The sequence below is a fragment of the Camellia sinensis genome, chromosome 4 (genome assembly GCF_055761805.1).
Source record: "Camellia sinensis isolate YWXY chromosome 4, ASM5576180v1, whole genome shotgun sequence".
NCBI lineage: Eukaryota > Viridiplantae > Streptophyta > Magnoliopsida > Ericales > Theaceae > Camellia > Camellia sinensis.
In genome coordinates, this window is record NC_138964.1 from 152,504,423 (window position 1) to 152,512,880 (window position 8,458).

The 8,458-nt window shown below is 34.5% G+C and overlaps 1 pseudogene; it reads right to left on the minus strand.

The window, feature by feature from the left end:
• Positions 1 to 3,551: 3,551 nt before the first annotated feature.
• LOC114267707 (LOB domain-containing protein 27 pseudogene) lies at positions 3,552 to 4,204 on the minus strand (annotated as a pseudogene).
• Between the last annotated feature and the right edge of the window lie 4,254 nt (positions 4,205 to 8,458).

Below are 8,458 nucleotides of genomic sequence, written 5' to 3' on the forward strand. Positions count from 1 at the left end.
ATGTCATCTGCCTTTGTTAAATCAAAAGGGTATTTCCTATGAAGGTCTTTCTTTTTAAACTGCTGGTCTATTGTAGTATCCTTATGAATTAATGCCTCACAGGTCATAGTCTTTTTCCCTACGATCTCTGTTGCATCAATCTCGTAATTAGGGTCTCTATAATAAGTCTTGTATGATGCATTAATTCGATCTTGTTCTTCTTCAAGTAATGATTCATATCTAGACACCTTATAGGTTAATTATACTAAGTCTCGAAACTTAGTTGAGTCGAACTTCTTTCAAAACCTAAACTCTAAACCATTTTGAGCCAATCTCACAAATTTAGGCTCTGGTAGAATGACCCTACACTTGTTTTGTGCTCTTTTGAATCTGGCAATAAATTAAACAACCTTCTCATCAGGCCTTTGACTCAACCTTGCCAAGTCTGCCATTGAAACTTCTAGCTCTGTTTAGAAGAATTGGGTATGAAATGTCTCCTCCATTTGCTGCCAAGTTTGGATAGAGCCAGGTGTAATGTTAATATACCATACAAAGGCTACTCCAGTTAAAGAATTTGGAAAGAGTCTCAACTTCATATAATCATTATTGGTAAATTCCCCACATTGGGCTGCGAACCTAGCAATGTGTTCTACTGTTGACTGGTTTCTATTTCCATAAAAGAGATCAAAATCTAGTATTCTAAACCACTTTGGATATTCATGCACCATATCCACCCATTCTGGGTATGGCTTTCTATACACAGGAGTTTGAACCCCCCAAGCCATAGGTCCATACATTTCTCTGACAATATCAGCAATTTGGTCCCTAGGAACCATATTTTGTGCTTGTTAGACTGCCATTAGAGGAACAAACACAGGATTTGGTAGAAACCCTTGTGCTTGAGGCCCTTTTGGTCCATAGGGAGTTATATTTGGGACTAGCTGTCCCTGTGGCACTGGCTGCTGTTGAGGGTATGGTTGACCTTTCTGAGCTTGTCTTACGAAAGGACCTGCGAAAGGTGCTGCAATAGAAGGAACAGGTGTTATTTCTCTCCCAACCGCAGGAAACCCTTCTAACCCTCCAGGTGTGAATTCGAACAAAGGATTAGTGAACCCCTTTGTGCTAGGTATGGCTTCGAACATGGGATTTGGAAACATTTTCATGCCATTTTCTTGTGTTGGCCCAGATCAACCAATTTGTATGGCTTCACTGTTAATTAATGAGACATTTTGATTTACCACAGGCCTCAAAAGAGGCTCATACCATGACTGAGGTATAAGTGATGGTCTTTCATAATTTTGATTACTAGTCTAACCACTAGTATGTCCATTACTTTGCATAAACTGTTTATCTCTAGCCAATCTTTGTTGAGGAACATTTGAATTTTCCTCCATATGCCTTGTGCTAGTTGGTTGATGGGAATTCATTCGATCCATAAAGGATATTGCCCATCTTTCCATTGTGTTCATTAACTACTGTCTCATGGCATCTACCAAGCCTTCCCATGGATTTATTGGCTAGGTAGATAGAACAGTGGATGGTCCAATTTTATGGCCTCGTCCAATATTTTAAACATGTGGTGCATGTTCTGAATTGCTGGTCTGTTTGACCATAGATTCTGATGAGATAGGTGCTTCCATAGGATGTATTATCACATTATCCTCCGATCAAGTACTTCTACCTCTCCTTCCACACCTTCTTCCAAGCGTTCATTTTCTTCTTGTCTCTTACGTCTAGCCATTTCAATTAGTCCCACTGGGCGTGCCAAAAATATATGTTGACTTTTTTGACTTTCGAAGGTTAATAATGTAATTTTTAAGCGTGCCAGTAAGGATCAATCGGTCCTTACAGAATACTAATTGCCAACCAATTATCAGACGACTGTGTTATAGTTTTCTCAATCTCAATGAAGAGGACTTTTACTGGTGACTTGCTTAGGAGAATTTGATAAATAATAAGTGAAGAACAATTTCAGAATCTGAATTTCATTAAGTAAAATGAAAACTTACAATGATCTGACCTAGCCTCGTAGAGGTTTACAGCAACAAGCTATTTAAAACTACTCCTAAAAAACGAAATGCAGTACAGGAATTGAAATGCAAACATGTAAAGAACTGGAAAAAACTGGAAAGAAATATGAAATAAATAAACTGATTTTTTGATCTGAGTCTGGATACTTCATTCTGGAGCCTTCTCTGCTGTTTATATTTTTCAATGATAACCGTCGAAGTAGGCTTTAAACCGTCGAAATGTACTCCCATGATCGCTGAACATGCTCTCTCACAGTCAGTCTCACTACGCCACTCTTGCAGTTAAGCTTCCCTCCTGATTTTGAATTTAAACTTTGCAAGTAACCGTTAGGCTACATCACCTTGTATCTCTTGATTGTTCCAGTGCTACACAAGTCCATTATTACCAATACGGACTTGACACGTGCCTGACTTTGGTTGACAACTTATATTAATTCCCTAAATTGCTCTTTTCATGCCACATGTTGAATTGTGATTGACTTTTATAAATTATACAGCCAACAATGTTCAAAATGAGAATAACTGAATTTGTTTATATTTTTTTCATTCTTACATTTTTCACTATTTATCATACCCAAATTCAATCATAAATAATTGGTGGCTATGAGGTTTAATTTTTGATAATTGTAGGTAAAGAGTGTCAAGTACTTCATTTGCGAATCTGATTTCACAAAGTAAACATATTGTCCATTATTTCACATATTAAAATGCATAATTAGATTTAATCTCAGACTAAACTAAATTTACACTTCTTCATTTGTAAAAACCAAGATGTTCAAAACAAGCATAAATTATCTACAATGAAATCAATAGTCAAATATTCAAAAGTTAACAAAAAACCAAGATAATAGAATACTAGATTACAACGCACAAAAAGCAATCAAAATTGTAGAACATACTCTATGAAATCCATATGAAAATTTTTTTTTAAAGAGAAAAAAAAAGTAAGGAACACAATATAGATCAACTCATGCCACTCTTGCAACTCTCCTTTCATTCTCTCTCTCTCTCTCTCTCTCTGATCAACTGGCACTGAAGCATGTGACAACATTCTTTAATTCGTTTTCGGCGATATGTTCAATGGGATATCTTGTATCTTTCGACAATAAATCTGAACTGCACATTAATTTATCTCACTCAAATCAGAATCAATAAAAAAATAAAAGTTAAACTTGATGTCGTCACAAATACTCTTATCTACCAATGCAAAAGTTGAGAACATATTGGGTGAGGCTAAAAAAGGTGTCAAAAACGGATTTTTGATGGTTAAGTTCCAGCACCCACTTTTTGCGACGTTCTGTACGTTGACTTTTTTGTGACGCCAACAAATCATCACCAATAAGACAGTTTTTTTATTTCTTTTTCTTTTCTTTTCTTTTCCTTTTTTTTTTTGTAGATCATCGCTCAAATTACTATTGGCGACAAAAGATGCCATCGCAAATAGACTGTTCTTTATTTTCTTTCTTGTTATTTTTGCAATGGTTCGTCACAAATAAATCTACTTTCCATGGTCCAATTTTTGTAGTAAAACCACCATTAAAATTAAAAATCAAAATCCAAATTTGCATTGCGACTATAAATGTACCACGAATCATAAGTCTCTTTGGAATGGTTATATGATGATGATTTTCTATCATCGATTATTTCAAATCATTATTGTCATTGTCAACATAACCCGAGTTATAACCAACATTGTCACTATTGGAGTACAGTTGATTCGACGCAATAGGCAACGTGGCAACACCTTTGAAAGTTTGAGGAACATCTTGGTTGAATAGGGTTAGGGCATTATTATTGCTTGGCAGGCCCATCCCTAATTGTAACTCCGAGGTAGAATGATTAAGAGTTGACGAAATCTCGTGGTGTTGTTGTTGATAAAGCGCGAGTTGTTCATGAACGACATGGAGTTCTTCGAGGCCTTGGCATATTTGGTACTTGAGGTGGTGGATAACGCCACAACACCCATGGACAGGGTACCTATCGCGAATGTTGGCTTGGTAGATGATGGAACTCAAGGCTTCTCTCTTCTGGCTCGGATCGAGCCGTTTGAGGATTTTAAGGATGTTACAGATGCCGAAGAGACGGTGCACGTTCTGGAACATCTTGGGTTGGTAGGGAGGGAAGTAGGGTGCGAGTGGGCATTCAGAGGAGCACTTCCTCATTTGGTATTTGCACGCGGCACAAGCTAGTGGCATGGTTTTGTGATTAGATTCTGTGCACGTAAAATAACTATATTGTTTTTATAACAAGAAATGAATTCAAGTATGAGAAGTGATAAGCTGAAAAAAGTAGAATGATAATGAGAAGACGGGAAAGAAGTGAATTGAGAGAAAGGAGAGTTTTGTTGTTGGGGAGTTAAATGGAAAAAGAACTTATGGAGGATTGATCTGAACAGGTCTTCTGAAATATATGCGGATGGGAAGACTAAGTCAAAAGAGAGATTGACAACATGATAAATTTTCTAGTAATCCGACTTATATGACACGTAGTGTTTTGTATCAAATTGTAGAGAGACCCTTATTACTTTTTTTTTTAACAAAATAATTATCTATCCTTTCTTATAAAGTTGGTACACTGATATATGATAAATCACATCTACTAAATAATTTCTACTGTGAGAGAGAGAGAGAGAGAGAGAGATTGAGCCGATTTTGGTGCGGATGTTAGTTTAGAGTCTAGGACAGTTGAGGGGAGATGAGGTGGCTGAGAGAGATCCAGCCGATTTTGGTGGGGATAGAGTCTAGGACAGTTGAGGGGGAGATGGGTAGCTGCTGTGACGGAGGCACAGTAGTTTGTGCAGTCTTTTAAGCTTATGTTGAGGTCTTTTATGTTGATCTGAATTATTTATATTTTAAATTATATCGAATATAATATATTTTTAAAAAATTAAGTTGATTAAATATACTTGACTATTTCATTGAATTACATTTGTATCTATAAAAATAAATGACAATTGTAATTTGAAATATGTTGATCAAAAAAAAAAAAAAATTGGGATTTGAAATATAAAATTAAATACAAATATGTATGGATGAAAGGATTAATAATATCTAATCAACTTGATTTTTTAAGATTTGTTTTACTCGATCTACTTTAAAATATGAACGATTCAAATTATCAAAACATGTCTCGAAATAGGCCTATACAACTGCACAACAATGGCTGCACAGCAGCAATTGTGAATAAAGTGGAGAGGGACAATGTTGGAAATTCAGAACATGTGGTCACATATTAGTATGTTTTGGCATGTAGGTATGAAATATTTATATTAAAAATATAAACATATTAAATAAATAATTATGCACTTGTAATCGTGGCATCGTCTTAAATATCAATATTGGTCGCAAGCAAGTGATAAATATGTTAACCTGTAAGGGTAGTCCAGTTGGTTGAGAGTAAGGGACCAGGGACCTAGGAATATGCTCCTTACTAGGTCTCAGGTTCGAATCCCACCTCCAGCTGGCTACTGGCGGACTACTGTGTTTTTACCCGGTCGATAAGCTCATGGTTACTGCGTCTTTACCCGGTCGATAAGCTCAGGGCCCCGAGATTAGTCGAGGTGTGACACTCCAAAGACATGCTAGCCCGGACACTCGGTTATCAAAAAAAAAAAAAAAAGTGATAAATATGTTAATTGGGTGTCAAAATCATAAATGGTTTAATATCATATATCACAAAAAGAATTTCATAATAGCCGTACTGACTGTATTAACAATGAATATGTTATAAATCTCAGCCTACATGCACTTTCTCATGACTTGTATCAAAGAAAAAATAAGGATGAATCACATCATTAGTCACTTTAATTTAATTTTAATTTAATCAATTTGAATCTTGCGCTATAACTTTTTTCCTCTAAAATTTAATATCACTATGAATCTCATCATAAAATAAATGAATCTAAATCATAAATTTTTTTTTTTTTTTTTTTGAGGATCGAAATTCTTAATCTTTAGCGTTAGTGTTAAAGCTATTCATTGGTGTATCATGTCACAAAGTCAAAATCTTGATTTATTCTTGATTAATTCATAGCAAGAAGTGTCAAAAATCTTAGCCCGAATTCCATAGATATATTTAGAGCATAATGAGGTTGTTTGGGAGAAGAAATAATAATATCTCAATTTACAAGTGATTACAAAGATGTAAAACCATCTTCAATTGTCACACTAATTAATGTTAAATGTGGTTATTGTTGAGCTACCCCATGACCATGTGTTCATGACTCATCTAAAAGGGATTCTATTTGCACCCAAAAAAATTATTAAATATGTTCAATTTCTCAATCCACTCTATTAAATTATTTAAGATTATAATTTATTCTCAATCCATGCTATGTTCTTTTCAAATTACCTTTTGAGATACGCCTAATTAATAAACAAATCAAAAACTTTAAATTACACTACTTTGAGAAACCCGTTCAAGTCATCGTCTCTCTCATTCGCCATTGGAGCATCACACACCACAGCTTGCATTTTCCAGGTATTGTCTCATTATTACTGAGTAATTAATTTGCTGAGTCACCATGATATTCCAATGGTCAGGCAAAGCCAAAAGAGTCTCATTATCAATTGACACCCTGGCGTTCTACTGTGAACTCACATTTTCCTCCACAATCACCATCTCACCCTGATGTTTACAAAATCGCTACTCTTATTTAGTTTGGGGTTTATGCTTGCTTTGTTGGTCTTTAACACAGTTATGAAATCTACATTAAAGATAGATGAGTTCGTGGCTTTTGTTTACACCACTATATGTTGAATCCGTTCAATCACACACATTTTTCTCTCTATTGATAGTTGATTTTTGAGGTTTTGATTCGTTAAAACCAGAAATTCATTTGGAAGGATTTTGGGATCATAGTTTTACCCCTACATTCTAGTATAATGTTTGGTTTGAGTTTTAAAAAATTAATTCCACCCTCCATTTTAAAAACTTATTTCAGGCAAGTTTTAAAATTTTAAAATTTGACCTACTGGTCGTCCTTTTAGACGTCCGGCCGATTGACCTGAACAGTGTAATTTTTTTTTTTTTTTTGTGCAATTGGCACTTGTTTTATATATATATATATAATAAAACAATATTTTTTAAAAAAAATTATAAACTTCTAATAGATTTTTAAGTTGTGTGTTTGGTTATGATATGTAAATTTTTACATCACATATCATACGTCACAGCAAAAATTTCTCACTCAATTCAAAATTCTTTTAAAAACTCATTCATTTAACAAATTTTCTACACTAAAATCATAATTTCAAAACTCACAAACTCAAAATACAACTCTTATTCTCAAATCATATTTAAAAAACTCTACCAAACACTACCTTAATTTTCTACTTCTTACTTTGTTGATTTTCTTTTTTCTTACTCCCACCAACAAGCCCGTCAGTGTCACCTCTGCCACCCCCTTATCGACACCCTGGGGTTGGGAGAGAGAGAGAGTCGCATATGAGGAAGGGAAGAAGGTGGGGGTCGCAACGGTTTGCAGATCTGCAGTCTTGTCGAAGGAGGTGGCAGCCAAAAAGAGAAGCAACATCGAGTGGTAAAAAAAAAAAAAAAAAAAAAAAGAGAGAGAGAGAGAATGTAAGGGTCGATGGAGAAAGGCCTAGGAAGTAACACAAGTAGGCAGGAGGGCGTAGCAGAGGAGAGGAACGGCATTGGCCGGAAGGGGGAGGGGTGGTGGCACCCAAACACTCCCCTTCTTTCCCTCACACACACATTCATATATATATATATATATATATATATATGAGACACTTACATGCATGTCCTAATAAGTAAATTTATTATCTGATAGGTCTTATGAAAAAAAATTTATCAAAAAAAAAAAGTTATTAATTATAAATTTTAACAACAATTTATACAAATCATAACAAAAAAATCATTAATTGTTAATTTTTAACAACATATAAAAAATTATCACAAAAAAATTATTTTTAACAATAATTTTAAGTATGCTTATTTTTAATAAGACTTGATGAGAATTAAATTCAACTATTAAGACTTAGTAGTTTACCAACATATCGCATATTACAAAGTCTTCCACGAAAGACTGTTTAAGCAAAAAAACATGAGCCATTTTTTGTCTCACACAAAAAGGCTTTTAAAAAAACAACATATTTTTGTGTACTTTTTCAAAGTATTTAAACTTTATAAAATCATCTTAGACAGATCTAAAAAAAGTTTAAGCAAAATCATACCTAACTTTAAAAGTGGACAATAATTAATCCAAAAAAAAAAAAAAATTAAATACAAACCTAGCTTATTCCGATGACTTTCCAATAATTTGTTCCAATAACAAGCCAGCCAAAGCTTGTCAAGTCTCCTTCATCCAGGTCCAACGGTCCAACACGGTTTATAGATGAGAACACTACACCCTCTTCAAGTAGCTTGACGGGCTGTCCTTGCAAAGTAAATCCTAAATACTTGTATTCACCTACTAACTACAAATA